This window comes from Schistocerca gregaria, chromosome 2, assembly GCF_023897955.1.
Source record: "Schistocerca gregaria isolate iqSchGreg1 chromosome 2, iqSchGreg1.2, whole genome shotgun sequence".
Taxonomy (NCBI): domain Eukaryota; kingdom Metazoa; phylum Arthropoda; class Insecta; order Orthoptera; family Acrididae; genus Schistocerca; species Schistocerca gregaria.
In genome coordinates, this window is record NC_064921.1 from 181,040,467 (window position 1) to 181,056,022 (window position 15,556).

The 15,556-nt window shown below is 43.6% G+C and overlaps 1 non-coding gene across 1 annotated transcript; it reads right to left on the reverse strand.

Annotated features, from left to right (window-relative positions):
• Nucleotides 1-12,960: 12,960 nt before the first annotated feature.
• Trnas-cga (transfer RNA serine (anticodon CGA)) lies at nt 12,961-13,035 on the reverse strand. The gene has a single exon. It is a non-coding gene; the product is annotated as a tRNA-Ser (tRNA).
• Nucleotides 13,036-15,556: the final 2,521 nt, after the last annotated feature.

The following is a 15,556-nucleotide window of genomic DNA, read 5'->3' on the forward strand; positions in this document are numbered from 1 at the left end:
GTAAAAAATTAGTTCTCATTGTAAGCTTTATCACAATCTTCCAAAAATCGAAAGTTACTTTGTTACGATGATCGTTTCTCTCTATGTAGGTCGGTGTCAACAAAAAGATTTCGCATTCGGAGGAGAAAGTTAGTGAGTGAAATTTGGTGGGAAGATTCCGCAGGAACTAAAAAGTCTTTGTTTTAATTATGTTTACCCCAGATCCTGTATCATGTCAGTGACCCTCTTTCCCCTATTTCTCGATAATACAAGACGTGCTGCTCTTCTTTAAACTTTCTCGGTGTGCTCCGTCAATCTTACCTGGTAAGGATTCCAGACAGCGCAGCAGTACTCCGAAAGAGGACGGACAAGCATAGTGTAGCCAGTTTCTTTAGTACATCTTTGCACCTTCTCTGTGTTCTGTCGGTAAAACGCAGTCTTTTGTTCGCCTTCCCCCCACCATTTTCTGCGTGTTTTTTCCAATTTAAGTTGTTCGTAATTTTAATTCCTAGGTATTTAGTTGAATTTACGGCCTTTAGATTTGAGTGGTTTATCGTGTAACCGAAGTTTAACGGACTCCTTTTAGCACTCACATCGATGACCTCACACTTTTCATTGTTTAGGGTCTATTGACAATTTTCACACCAAGAAAATATCTTATAAATCGTTTTGTAATGTGATTTGATCTTCTGATAACTTTACGAGACGATGAACGACAGCATCATTTGAAAACAGCCTAAGAAGGCTGCTAAGATTGTCATTGTCTCCTAATCGTTTATATAGATAACGAACAGCAGATGGGGTACAACACTACCTGGAGGAACGCCAGAAATCACTTCTTCACTTGTGTCTTCAACTAGTACGGTCTGTGACCTCCCTGACTGGAAATCAGTCACATAACTGAGACGATATTCCATAAGTAAGGAATTTTATTACAAGCCGCTTGTGAGTACAGTGTCAAAAGGCTTCTGGAAATGTAGAAATATGGAATCAATTTGAAATCCATTGTCAATAGCACTCGAAACTTCGTGTGAGTAAAGAGTTAGTTGCGTTCCACAAGAACGATGTCTTCTAAATCCGTGTTGACTGTGTGTCTGGTTCTCTTCGAAGTAATTCATAATGTTCGAACGCAATACGTGTTCCAAAATCCTGCTGCATAAAGAAATAGGAACGTAATTTAGTGGATTACTCCTACTGCCTTTCTTGAATATTGGTGTGACCTGTGCAACCTTCCAGTCTTTGGGTATGGGGCTTACGTCGAGAGAGCGATTGTATATGTTGGTTAAGTATGGAGCAATTTCATCAGCATACTCTGAAAGGAACCTAACTGGCATTGTACAGTCTAACTTGTGACCACTCGTGCTGGCTGCTGACTTTCTTTTAGCCCTGTCTGCAACGGATGCTACAGACTTGACCAAAATTTTAGAATGGATCGAGTGAGCAGTCACATTAATCTAATCCTTGGCCATAGTTTACTGTGTTCCAACACAGTTGTGGTTTGTTGTCTACTACGAAGAAAACCATTTTACCATAAATCAACATTCTAATTCAGATACGGACGGTAAAACTTACACCATCGCTGAAAAAATAATATGTACGATTTATTTTGGAACCTGTACCCTCATTTTTAGAGACTAACATCATAAAGTCGTCTCTCGAGGTATTACACATACACAGGCTAGCGTTATGATCATATAATTATAAGAGAATTATCCTTAAAAACTCGCGCTGGAGTACTGCATACACTACTTCTCCATTTCTGCTTATCATATGGAGAAACTGTGTTGCTCGACCGTGGCGATTCACCTGTCATATCACTGAAGTTTGCATCATCCTCTGATGATCGAAAGCGGTCACCTTGTAATAAATGCGCCCTTGCGATCTATTCTGTTTTATAATTAATTTCAAATATTCTGGTTTCATCCATGACTGTGTCCAGCAACGTTTTTCAAAAATTCGTCTTGCGTACAACTAAACAGTTGCTAATACTTTTTGTCGTGGGACCAACATGTACTAATCCACAATTACAAGGAATTTTGCATACACCAGGTTTTATTATTATTATCGTATGCATCAATTACAGTAATACACATTTAGAAAAACAAAGAAATATATATAAAAATGAATATGTGAAATTATATATAGTACACAAGTTTTAAAACAGCTCAGACTACACTCGGATGCTGATGGACTCAATCCAGCGGAGTGCCTCGTGGGATGCTTGATGGAGCTTCTCAATGTCACCAGGGAAGCGCCTGATTGGACAGTCATTCACAATGTGGCTCATTGTTTGGGTGTCACCGCAGTCACACACACTGTCACTTGAAAAACCCCACTTGTGCATGTTGTATTTGCACCTACCCTCTTCGGTCCGATATCAGTTTAACTGCAACCACACCTCCCTTGGTTGGTGGAAGCCTGGAACTGGAACTGTTGGATTGTCTACAAGTTCGTGGTTTCCGGTTCCTGTAGCTTGCCACTCACGTTTCCACTCTGCGCCCTGGTCGAATCCTGTGAATAGCATTTGAACTTCCATTTCATATGCTGGTCTTCTAGATTTGAGGCGTTTCCTGGGCAGTGATAGCAAATCGTCATGAAGAGGGATGGAGTTGCTTTCAGAAACTTGCTGACAGAGGTTGTAAAGAGCAGCCTTTCGACAGAGGTATGGTGGACAGATGTTTGAAAGCACTGGTAGCCAGCAAGTAGGTGTAGACCGGACTCGACTGCCGCGCCGGTAACTTTGCGCTGCTGTTATCATCAGCAACACATCACCCCCTCTGGTACTTAAGTGTAGTAAAGAACTTGGTGTTAAAGAAGTGCTCTTAGCTCGTTCACAACGTACTACGACGCCTGCTTTGTGCGGTTGAAACGTTTCTGATAGAAGGTAGACGAACGTGTTTTGAGTTTGATCATACGTTGTAGGCTTTCACTGCCGGCTGATACACCAGGTGTAGCCAGAGAGACGAAAACATCGGACTATCGTGGGTGCATGTTATAGAGGGGCTATTGAGATTTATAACCACCGTAATTATTTTAACAGGAAAGAGGAAGGTGTGGAATTACATAAAATATCAGTGTCGATTTTGCACCGCCAGAATGACGATCGACTGCTTTCAATCGAGAATTTTGGCGCTACCAGAGATAATCGCATAGCCGGAGTCACTTGATGGACTGTGGTGCCCTCTAAGCCAGCTACATATTCGGCGCTCCCTCGCGTTCTGGTTGTAGTTCGCCGCTTCGCATCCGGCAACCGGAGACGAAACGTTAGGGGAAAATTTAACATATCGACCACGGCATGTCCGCCCGGAAGTTTTAAGTGAATTTAACACCGACCGTGAAAGCCTGCAATGTACAATCAAACTCAAAGCACGTTCGTCTCCCTTATATCAGGAACGGTACAACCGCACAAGGGAGGCGTCGCAGTACGCTGTGAATGAGCTAGTAGCACTTCTTTAACACGATGTTCTTCACTACAGTTAAGTGACAGAGAAGAGTGTTGTGTTGCTGATAGTAACCGCAGCGCACAGTTACCGGAGGCAGACGAGACGGTTAACCAGCGACTCCAGGAAAGACAAGAGGCGCTCGTCCGCTCTCCAACAGCCCTTTCGTGTTCCTGGCAGAGCTGACGATGATTGCGGAGCAGGCGGCGCTGCCGCTCCCACTCTTGAAAAGCGACTAATGGCCGCCAACTCGCCAAAGGGGTGCGCCTCACTCAGCGGCGCTGTGGCCTGCGAAGGGACTGGGAGCAGACAGCACTGTCTGCACGCGTGCCCTCTGGGGCAGCCAGTCTTTTCCCGAGACTTTCGCCAAAGTGGAGAGAACACACTGCGCGACTGTGAGGGCATTCGTAGCTTCCGCACGAGAATAGTCGAAACTTGAATAACGAAACGCTGTCTGCGGAGGTGTGTGAGGAAAAGGACTAGAAATAACGAGGGTGCTACAAATTACGCCATGGAACGAGGTGGAGCGAACGCAGACAACTTGTAAATAGAAACGTGGACGACGAACGAAGTAAAGTTGTGCGCAAATCTTAAGGATTAAAGTAACTTTAGCCTGGTGTATCACTGCCAAGTAACAAAGCTCAAAGATATGAAGATGGTATCTGATCCCGAAAGAACAGATACCATTGATGACCGTGCAGCTCCTCTAGAATGAATGATAATTAAATCGAAACCCTTAGCTACCGACAGATATTGTTGATATACATCGATGCGGACAGCTGAAAAACGTGTGCCCTAACCGGGACTCGAACCCGGGTTCTCCTGCTTACATGGCAGACGCTCTATCCTTCTCAGCCACCGAGGGCACAGAGAGTAGCGCCTCTGCAGGGACTTATCCCTTCCCGTGAGACCCACATTCCCAATTGTCCACAACCTACATTCGTAGTGTTCCTAATAGATATTTGACCATTCTCTCTTTACTGGCGCTAGACTAAGCTGACGAGTCCCGTCAGCGTTTGGGTAAACTGTGCGCAATCTCACAGAAGGAGGTCAATGGCCGGGTTGGTGTATATCAACATCATCTGTCGGCAGCTAAGAGTTTCTATTTAATTATTATTCGTTCTAGAGAAGCTGCACTGTCATCAATGGTATTTGTTCTTTCGGGATCAGGTACCATCTTCATATAGTTAAAGGCTACTCGGCCATTGACCTTCTTCTGTGCGAATGCGCATGCTTTGGCCAAACTCGTACGTGACTCGTCGGCTTAGTCCGTCGCGAGGAATGAGTGAATGGGCAGGAACACTACGAATGTAGGTTGCGGACAGTTGGGAATGTGGGTCTCCCGGGAAGCGTGCACGATATTTCAACTGCGTGACTAGCAGTCTTCTTCAGGTGCTTTTTGATACTGAATCCAGTGTGGAGAGAGTCCGGTATTTATGCCTACGTTGTGTTAGGCGTTCCCTCTGCGGTCCCCGCCGCATCTGGACCTCTGTCTGTGGTGTGCGCCGACCAATAGCAACGGTTGTAGCATGTTCTACCCGCGGCCGTTCCTAAAGCTCAAAAATGGTTCAAATGGCTCTGAGCACTATGGGACTTAACTTCTGAGGTCATCAGTCCCCTAGAACTTAGAACTGCGTAAACATAACTATCCTAAGGACCTCACACACATCCATGCTCGAGGCAGGATTCGAACCTGCGACCGTAGCGGTCGCGCGGTTCCAGACTGAAGCGCCTAAAACGACTCGGCCACCGCGGCCGGCGAGGAAGAGGCAGTGAAGGAGTGTAAATTAATCAGTGATGTAGTTGAAAGGGTTATCCAACAAAAGGAAAAGCTGTGCGAGTACTTTGTGGTTATTATCCGTTGTCAATATAGCTGAATCAAGTTCTGAATGGTGTCCAAGCTGTTCTAGACGTTTTATCTTAGGATTGTCGTCATTTGAGTCCTTCTGTGAATTAGGACGTTCTGTTTCCGTGCTGTATCGTGCTCGTTTGTGTTCAAATCGCTCGAGACTCGGAAGAGCATTCTCAGATACTTTGTCTCTTGTCTGAGGTGCCATTTCATGTACGTCCGTAGTGGCAAAAAGTGTTCAAATGTGTGTGAAATCTTATGGGACTTGACTGCTAAAGTCATCAGTCCCTAAGCTTACACACTACTTAACCTAAAGTATCCTAAGGAAAAACACCCACACCCACGCCCGAGGGAGGACTCGAACCACAGCCAGAACCAGCCGCACAGTTCATGACTGCAGCGGCTTAGTTACATGTAGTGGGTTGTCATCTCTAATTCCATCCTTATAATTGCGTCCCTTTGGATCTGGATGTTGCATCTTGAACACAATCGGCCTGGAAATGACGCTGCAGCCGCTCTTGGGGGACAAGAACTTCAGACGGAACACCTAACACGACACAGCACGGAAACAGAACGTCCTAATTCACAGAAGGACTCAAATGACGACAATCTGAAGATAAAACGTCTAGCACAGCTTGGACGCCATTCAGAACTTGATTCAGCTATATTGACTACGGATAATAACCATAAAGTACGCGCGCAGCTTTCGGAACAGCCGCGCCTTGAAGAAAATGCTACAGCCGTTGCTATTAGTCGGCGCACACCACTGACAGAGCGCCAGACGCGGCGCGGACCGCAGAGGGAACGCCTAACACAACGTAGGCATAAATACCGGACTCTTTCCGCACTGGATTCAGTATCAAAAAGCACCTGAAGAAGACTGCTAGTCACGCAGTTGAAATATCGTGCAGGAAAGACGCGAATAACTGGCAGAAACCCGATTAATCAACATGACAACGCCTCGCCGGGAAAGCTTGAAGAATTACATTTGAAATCATGTTTAATGTTATCAGAAGCGGAATGGATAAAGGAAGAAGAGAAGATTGGAGTGACAGTGACGGTGACAGTTAGGAAAAATAAAAAGTGAGCACTGCCGAAAAGAGGTAGGGACAACTTCCGGTGGAGGGGGACTGACGTGAATGAGCAGCACAGAATGTAGGAGAGACCGCTATTGTGACAGAAGGTGGTCCATTAGCTGTCACTGGACGGAAATTAATTTCTCTGATACTTTGAGGAAGAATGTTCCAAAGACGGGTTTCTGACACAAAAAATGATTTAGAGAACATGGCAGTGCTCTTTGATGGTACGTGGAAAATCTTACTTTGCTGAGAACGAGTATTTCATCTATGCTGTTTAGATGGTGTAGTAAGAGTGGAAGACAAGTAATAGGGAGTGCAACGATAGAGAAGACGATAGAGCAACCACAGAGTGTGATAGTCTCTACGCTTATCGGCACGTAGTCTAGATACTAGTGATGTGGTATGGTCGAAAATACATACATCATAAATGTATAGTACACGAGGATTCATCGCCAGTTCCACGCTGCCTGAGTTTCTACACGAAAGTTCTCGGAGAACGGCACGGTCAACTAGGAAGATCATTAGTATCTCTACGAGCTTCTTTTCAGGCTTCAAAGGAAATACCTTTTTGTAGTTCTCTAGTGAGTGAAGCAACGCTGACACTTTGTTACTGATTGCAGTTGTGTGCTCATTCCATTCTAAATGATGGTCCCGGATTATCCCCAAGTTAGTTTCGGAAGAACAGAAGTTTGTTTCTGTGCCATGTAGGATTGGTGGTGGAAGATATACTCTGAACTGAGTATTTATTTATTTATTTCCTTATTTAGCATGACCAGATTAGGGCCTTAAGGCCCTCTCTTACATCTGACCAGTAACAACACATACAGATATGTTACCAAAACATTCATGAAAATCATAACGATCTTAGAGATGATAATCAGCGTAATGATATAATAATAATGATAATAATAATAATAATAATAATAGTTGACAATAATAAAAGTAAGGATAAATGACAATAATAACAGTAATAAAAAAAGCAACGTGCATTAAAAATAATATACACTAGTTTAGAACAACTTAAATCATGTTTAGCATTGTCAGAAAAAGAAAGAATGAAGAACAAGAAAATTGGAATGACAGTAATAGTGCCTGTTAGCAGAGGACTTGATTTAAGTAAATACTCTGTAAGCGAGAAGAAGGGAAAACTTGTAGGGGGAGGGGGGATTGAAGAGTGTGGTCTTCAGACCAGTATGTGGGAGAGATAGCTATTGCGAGAGAAGGTGAGCCATTAGCTGCTTTTTGAAGACTGGAAGTGATTTAATTTCTCTGAGATTTTGAGGAAGATTGTTCCAAAGTCGGGGTCCGGATACAGAAAATGATTTAGAAAAAATGGCGGTGTTGAGTAGTGGTATTGAGAGGCTCTTACTTTGTTGAGAACGACTGTTTCTGCTGTGCAGTTCAGATATAAATGTCATGACTGAAGATAAGTAAGAGGGAGTCTGATGATTGAGAAGACGATGGAGTGAACATAAAGTATGGTAGTCCCTACGTTTATCAGCACATAGCCACGATAATTGTTCATAGGCTGGAGTGATATTATCGTACTAACGAACGTCACAGATATATCGTACGAAAGCATTCATCGCCAGTTCTAGCCTGCTAGAGTATTCGTGCGAAAGTCTTTGAAGAATAGCATCGCCATAGTCGAGAATAGGGAGTGTTAGAGATTCTAAGAGCTTCTTCTTAAGCTCGAATGGAAATACTTTTTTATATTTCTGTAGGCAATGAAGGGATGCAGAAACTTTCTTACAGACTGCAGTGGTGTGTTCAGTCCAGTCTAAGCAGAGGTCCAGGATTATCCCCAAGTTCTTTGTAGAAGGAGAAAAAGTTATTTAGGTGCCATTTAAAATGAAGCATGGAAGAAATTCTCTGTGCTGTGTTGTAATAAGTCTTTTGTGGGCGACTAAAGTTGTTTGCCTTTGGCAAGGATTTAGTTTCAGAGCTAAGTGCTGCGACCATTCTGATAAAGCAAGTAAGTCAGCATTTACATGGTCCATGGCTGTGTGCAGGTTTGCTGAACTTGCACTTAGATATAACTGAAGGTGGTATCTGACGGAACATAATACCTCCCTGCAGCACAGCACCCGGACAACCAAAACGATCTTGTTCGACAATGCTGGACGAACTCTCACATGGCCGAGGGTGGGAACACAGAATGCACCCAGGAGCACTGCCGAACATTGTCGTTTTGGTTGTACAGCTGTTATGATGTGGAGAGGCATTATCTTGCGTAGGTGTACTCACCTCCAGGTCTTCGATTCCTCTACACTGACTGGTCAACTTGTTGTGACACTGCACATATGTGCTTCTTCCCAGTAATTGGTTCAAATGGCTCTGAGCACTATGGGACTTAACTTCTGAGGTCATCAGTCCCGTAGAACTTAGAACTACTTAAACCTAACTAACCTAAGGACATCACACACATCCCCGCCCGGCGCAGGATTCGAACCTGCGATCGTAGCCGTCGCGCGGTTCCAGACTGTAGCGCCTAGAACCGCTCGGCCACTCCGGTCTGCTTCTCAGTGATGCATTCCGTCCTGACTTCATTTTTATGATGACAATGCATCGAACAACGCAGGTGGAGGAACCCCTTGAACTAGAGGGTATTCGCAGAGTGGACTGACCTGTCTGTTCCTTTGACCTAAATTCTATCGAGTACGTGTGGGATGTTTTGGGTAGACGTATTGCAGGACATCCACATGCAAGAACTACCATCCAACAGTTGTTACGGCGAATCCATTAATGCTGGCTACTGATGGGTTATGCATGGGGATCGTAGCCGCATCAAAACAGCCTGAAGATGACGCATTGAAGCGTCGAAACTGGTAGCGACAACCTAAAATAAAGTCATAAGGACGGCTATAGGTGTTTTTATTTTTTATCACAACAGTAAACGGCCGTCGACCCAGAGACGTTTTGCTAAAAGGATCGACATACAAAAGACTGCACCGAGGTTTCTTGGGTTCGAGTAACGTTCGCTATTCGAGTTGTCTAAGAACTGTGCTCTAAATCAGACTTACATCGCTAAATAAATAATATTAATAAATTTCTTAAGGCTTTGCAGATGTAATGGTTTTCAATACGGTCCTTGGGTTTACCGACGGATTTTGTTATTGTATTTCCACAATATCTAGACCTAAAAATTGTCCATCTTCACCACATGGTGTAGCATTCTTTTTTTTTTTTAAATCTCAGAAACTGCGCACTCGAGTAAACATTGGATACACACTCTGAGTCGGCCACCTCCGTGCAAGCGTCGTCTGTCGTCTGTGTTTCTCACTTTCCTTTTTTTTTACCTTATAAATTAGTCTATGTTCTTCCTTAGAGTTTAGACTATCTCTGTGGTGTACATATCGATACTATCCCGTGGCGTCAAAGTTGGCAACGGAACTCCAAGTTTTCGCCAGACGCCGACAGCGCTGGCGTGGGATCTGGCGGACCAAATGGTATGCGTGTTGGAAGCCACGCCTCCAGTGGCTCCGTACTAGGACCGCTGATATTTTCGAAAATATCACGTGTACAATATATCGATATTTATAGAAGCAAAATTATCGACGCACCATAAATCGAAAATTCTCGATATACCGACCGAAAAAGTTTCGATGTACCAGCCTTCAAGAATATCGGCTGCACATTGTAAATAAACTGCCGGCTTTAGAGCTGTAAACTTAACTATTGATTTATCGTTAGATATTCTAGAATGAAATTTTCATTCTGCAGCGAAGTGTGGGCTGATATGAAACTTCCAGGCAGATTAAATCTGTGTGCCCGACCGAGACTCAAACTCGAGATCATTGTCTTCCGCGGGCAAGTGCTCTACCATCTGAGCTACCCAAGCACGACTCACGCTCCGTCCTCACAGACGAGGTACTGGCGGAATTAAAGCTGTGAGGACAGGGCGTGAGTCGTGCATGGGTAGCTCAGATGGTAGAGCACTTGCCCGCGTTGAGCAAAGGTCCCGAGTTCGAGTCTCGGTCCGGCACACAGTATTAATCTGCCAGAAAGTTTCATTAGACATTCTGTCCATCAACAAACTATCAGTCTACTTACCCTCCTCAGAGGAAGAATTGAAAGGACAACGATGCACGCTCCCGCTGGGAGATAACCACTTTGCTAACAATGGTGACTGCATCTAAGCGGCATAGTAAAAGGTGTCCGATGAGCCGTCTTTCGTTTCCGTCACATCGGATTTGTCCAGAGCACTTCATGTCAACTTTGCTGTTCTCCCATTTCTGCCAACGCCAGTGACCTAGCAGTCGTATTGTCAAAATTGCGTGGTGAAAATAAACGTTGTAGTTTCTATCGGTACCGTCGTGCGCCGATTACGTCAGCATTTCCCCACACACTTCTCCGCCCACCGCAAAGACCAATCTTCTCATTTACATTTTTGATTATCATTTTCGGCAACTGTTTTTCAAGAATCCAGATGTGTTTTCAATGAAACTGGCGTGTTACTTCTTCATATCGAAAATCTTATTATTCCATTGACGCTGTCACCTCCCCACCCCCACCCCGCCGTCTCCCCTGTACAATCGGACTTCTTCTTTTGTGCCTTCTATACTTGCTTCACACTCTCAAAGAGAAAGATTGGACTGATGAAAGCTCAAAAAGTAGGAGGCTCCTTCATGCAGTGAAAGTAACATTATGTTCTACTACAATTTCATCTGCATACGCTTGTGACATATTGCTCATTGGAAACATGGAAATAGAGATTAGGCAATTATTTGTGGAGCTTGCGACAGAAGCATCAAGACCTGGCCTGAAAGTAAATGCCGAGAAAACGAAATACATGATGTTTCAAAGATGTAGAGATGAATGGGATAACCAATCACATCTGATAGTTGGTGAATACAAATTCGAGCGAGTTGAACAGTCCAAATTTCTGGGATCAGTGATAGATGAATAAAATCACAGACAGGTAAAAATCTTATGGTCCAAACTGCTGACTAGGGAAACTGAAATAAAGTTATATAATACATCAGATCAGTTCTAATCTATGCGGCAGAAACATGGAGCCTAACGAAAACGGAACACCACCATTTATATGTGTTTCAGAATAAAGTTTATAGAAAAATCTTTGGTCCATATTATGACAATGAGTCACAATGCTGAAATAGAAGACACAACATAGAAATCCAGGAGCTATCAAAACAAGCAGCGATAGTAAACATAATAAATTCTAGAAGCCTGCAATGGGCTGGACATCTGATAAAAATGAAAGAGGACTAATTGTGTTACGAACATTCAAGGAGGAGTCATATAGCAAAAGACCAACGGGGAGACCCAGAAGTACTTTGCGCAATGACATTGATTGTATATGCGGAAGATTGGGAATAAATAAGCGGCAAGAGGCAGCACAAGATAGGAGCATCTGGAGGAATCATGTGAGATCGGCACGGGAGCATCGAGTCCCTTAGAAGCCCACTACTACTACCACCATTACTAATTCAGAAGAAAATCTTCAAATATTCACCGAAAATTATGAAAAAATATAATACTAAATAACAATGTTTTGGTTGTTCTGGTCTTCAGTCCTGAGACTGGTTTGATGCAGCTCTCCATGCTACTCTATCCTGTGCAAGCTCCTTCATCTCCCACTACCTACTGCAGCCTACATCCTTCTGAATCTGCTTAGTGTATCCATCTCTTGGTCTCCCTCTAGGATTTTTACCCTCCACGCTGCCATCCAATACGAAATTGGTGATCCCTTGATGCCTCAGAACATGTCCTACCAACCGATCCCTTCTTCTAGTAAAGTTGTGCCACAAACTTCTCTTCTCCCCAATCCTGTTCAATACCTCCTCATTAGTTATGTGATCTACCCACCCACCTAATCTTCAACATTCTTCTGTAGCATCACATTTCGAAAGCTTCTATTCTCTTCTTGTCCAAACTATTTATCGTCCATGTTTCACTTCCATACATAGCTACACTCCATACAAATACTTTCAGAAACGACTTCCTGACACTTAAATCTATATTCGATGTTAACAAATTTCTCTTCTACAGAAACGCTTTCCTTGCCATTGCCAGTCTACATTTTATATCCTCTCTACTTCGACCATTATCAGTTATTTTGCTCCCCAAATAGCAAAACTCCTTTACTACTTTAAGTGTCTCATTTCCTAATCTAATTCCCTCAGCATCACCCGACTTAATTTGACTACATTCCATTATCCTCGTTTTGCTTTTGTTGATGTTCATCTTATATCCTCCTTTCAAGACACTGTCCATTCCGTTAAACTGCTCCCACGTCCTTTGCCGTCTCTGACAGAATTACAATGTCATCGCGAACCTCAAAGTTTTTATTTCTTCTCCCTGGATTTTAATACCTACTCCAAATTTTCTTTTGTTTCCTTTACTGCTTGCTCAATATACAGATTGAATAACATCGGGGAGAGGCTACAACCCTGTCTCACTCCCTTCCCAACCACTGCTTCCCTTTCATGCCCCTCGACTCTTATAACTGCCATCTGGTTTCTGTACAAATTGTAAATAGACTTTCGCTCCCTGTATTTTACCCCTGCCACCTTTAAAATTTGAAAGAGAGTATTCCAGTCAACATTGTCAAAAGCTTTTTCTAAGAAACTTCCTGGCAGATTAAAACTGTATGCCCGACCGAGACTCGAACTCGGGACCTTTGCCTTTCGCGGGCAAGTGCTCTACCAACTGAGCTACCGAAGCACGACTGACAAGCCGTCCTCACAGCTTTACTTCTGCCAGTACCTCGTCTCCTACCTTCCAAACTTTACAGAAGCTCTCCTGCGAACCTTACAGAACCGGGCGTGAGTCGTGCTTCGGTAGCTCAGATGGTAGAGCACTTACTCGCGAAAGGCAAAGGTCCCGAGTTCGAGTCTCGGTCGGGCACACAGTTTTAATCTGCCAGGAAGTTACATATCAGCGCACACTCCGCTGCAGAGTGAAAATCTCATTCCAGCTTTTTCTAAGTCTACAAATGCTAGAAATGCAGGTTTGCCTTTCCTTAATCTTTCTTCTAAGAAAAGTCGTAGGGACAGTATTGCCTCACGTGTTCCAACGCTTCTACGGAATCCAAACTGATCTTCCCCGAGGTCGGCTTCTACTAGTTTTTCCTTTCGTCTCTAAAGAATTCGTGTTAGTATTTTGCAGCTGTGACTTATTAAACTGATAGTTCGGTAATTTTCACATCTGTCAACACCTGCTTTCTTTGGGATTGGAATTATTATATTCTTCTTGAAGTCTGAGGGTATTTCGTCTGTCTTATACATCTTGCTCACCAGGTGGTAGAGTTTTGTCAGGACTGGCTCTCCCAAGGCCGTCAGTAGTTCCAATGGAAAGTTGTCTACTCCCGGGGGCCTTGTTTGGACTAAGGTCTTTCAGTGCTCTGTCAAACTCTACACGCAGTATCTTATCTCCCATTTCGTCTTCATCTACATCCTCTTCCATTTCCATAATATTGTCCTCAAGTACATCGCCCTTGTATAGACCCTCTATATACTCCTTCCACCTTTCTGCTTTCCCTTCTTTGCTTAGAACTGGGTTTCCATCTGAGCTCTTGATGTTCATACAAGTGGTTCTCTTATCTCCAAAGGTCTCCTTAATTTTCCTGTAGGCAGTATCTATCTTACCCCTAGTGAGATAAGCCTCTACATCCCTACATTTGTCCTCTAGCCATCCCTGCTTAGCCATTTTGCACTTCCTGTCGATCTCATTTTTGAGACGTTTGTATTCCTTTTTGCCTCCTTCAATTACTGCATTTTTATATTTTCTCCTTTCATCAATTAAATTCAATGTTTCTTCTGTTACCCAAGGATTTCTACTAGCCCTCGTCTTTTTACTTACTTGATCCTCTGCTGCCTTCACTACTTCGTCCCTCAGATCTACCTATTCTTCTTCTACTGTATTTGTTTCCCCCATTCCTGTCAGTTGTTCCCTTATGCTCTCCCTGAAACTCTGTACAACCTCTGGTTTAGTCAGTTTATTCAGGTCCCATCTCCTTAAATTCCCACCTTTTTTGCAGTTTCTTCAGTTTTAATCTACAGTTCATAACCAATAGATTGTGGTCAGAGTCCACATCTGCCCCTGGAAATGTCTTACAATTTAAAACCTGCTTTCTAAATCTCTGTCTTACCATTATATAATCTGTCTGATACCTTTTAGTATCTCCAGGATTCTTTCATGTCGGCCGCGGTGGCCGTGCGGTTCTGGGCGCTTCAGTCCGGAACCGCGTGACTGCTACGGTTGCAGGGTTCGAAACCTGCCTCGGGCATGGATGTGTGTGATGTGCTTAGGTTAGTTAGGTTTAAGTAGTTCTAAGTTCTAGGGGACTGATGATCTAAGATGTTAAGTCCCATAGTGCTCAGAGCCATTTGAACCATTTGATTCTTCCATGTATACAACCTTCTTTTATGATTCTTGAACCAAGTGTTAGCTATGATTAAGTTATGCTCTGTACAAAATATTACCAGACGGCTTTCTCTTTCATTTCTTACCCCCAGTTCATATTCACCTACTATGTTTCCTTCTCTCCCTTTTCCTACGCTCGAATTCCAGTCATCCATGAGTATTAAATTTTCGTCTCCCTTCACTACCTTAATAATTTCTTTTATCTCATCATACATTCCTTCAATTTCTTCGTCATCTGCAGAGCTAGTTGGCATATAAACTTGAACTACTGTAGTAGGCGTAGGCTTCGTGTCTATCTTAGCCAAAATAATGCGTTTGTATTTATAACCCTGTATTAACCTGCCCAGAAGTCCTGGTCCTCCTGCCACCGAACTTCACTAATTCCCATTATATCTAACTTTAACTTATCCATTTCCCTTTTTATATTTTCTAACCTACCTGCCCGATTAAGGGATCTGCCATTCCAGGCTCCTATCCGTAGAACGCCAGTTTTCTTTCTCCTGATAACGACGTCCTCTTGAGTAGTCCCCGCCCGGTGATCGGAATGGTAGACTATTTTACCTCCGGAATATTTTACCCAAGAGGACGCCATCATCATTTAACCACACAGTAAAGCTGCATGCCCACTGGAAAAATTACGGCTGTAGTTTCCCCTTGCTTTCAGGCGTTCGCAGTAGCAGCACAGCAAGGCCGTTTGGGTTAGGGTTACAAGGCCAGATCAGTCAATTATCCAGACTGTTGCACCTGCAACTACTGAAAAGGCTGCTGCCCCTCTTCAGGAACCATACGTTTGTCTGGCCTCTCAACAGATATCCCTCCGT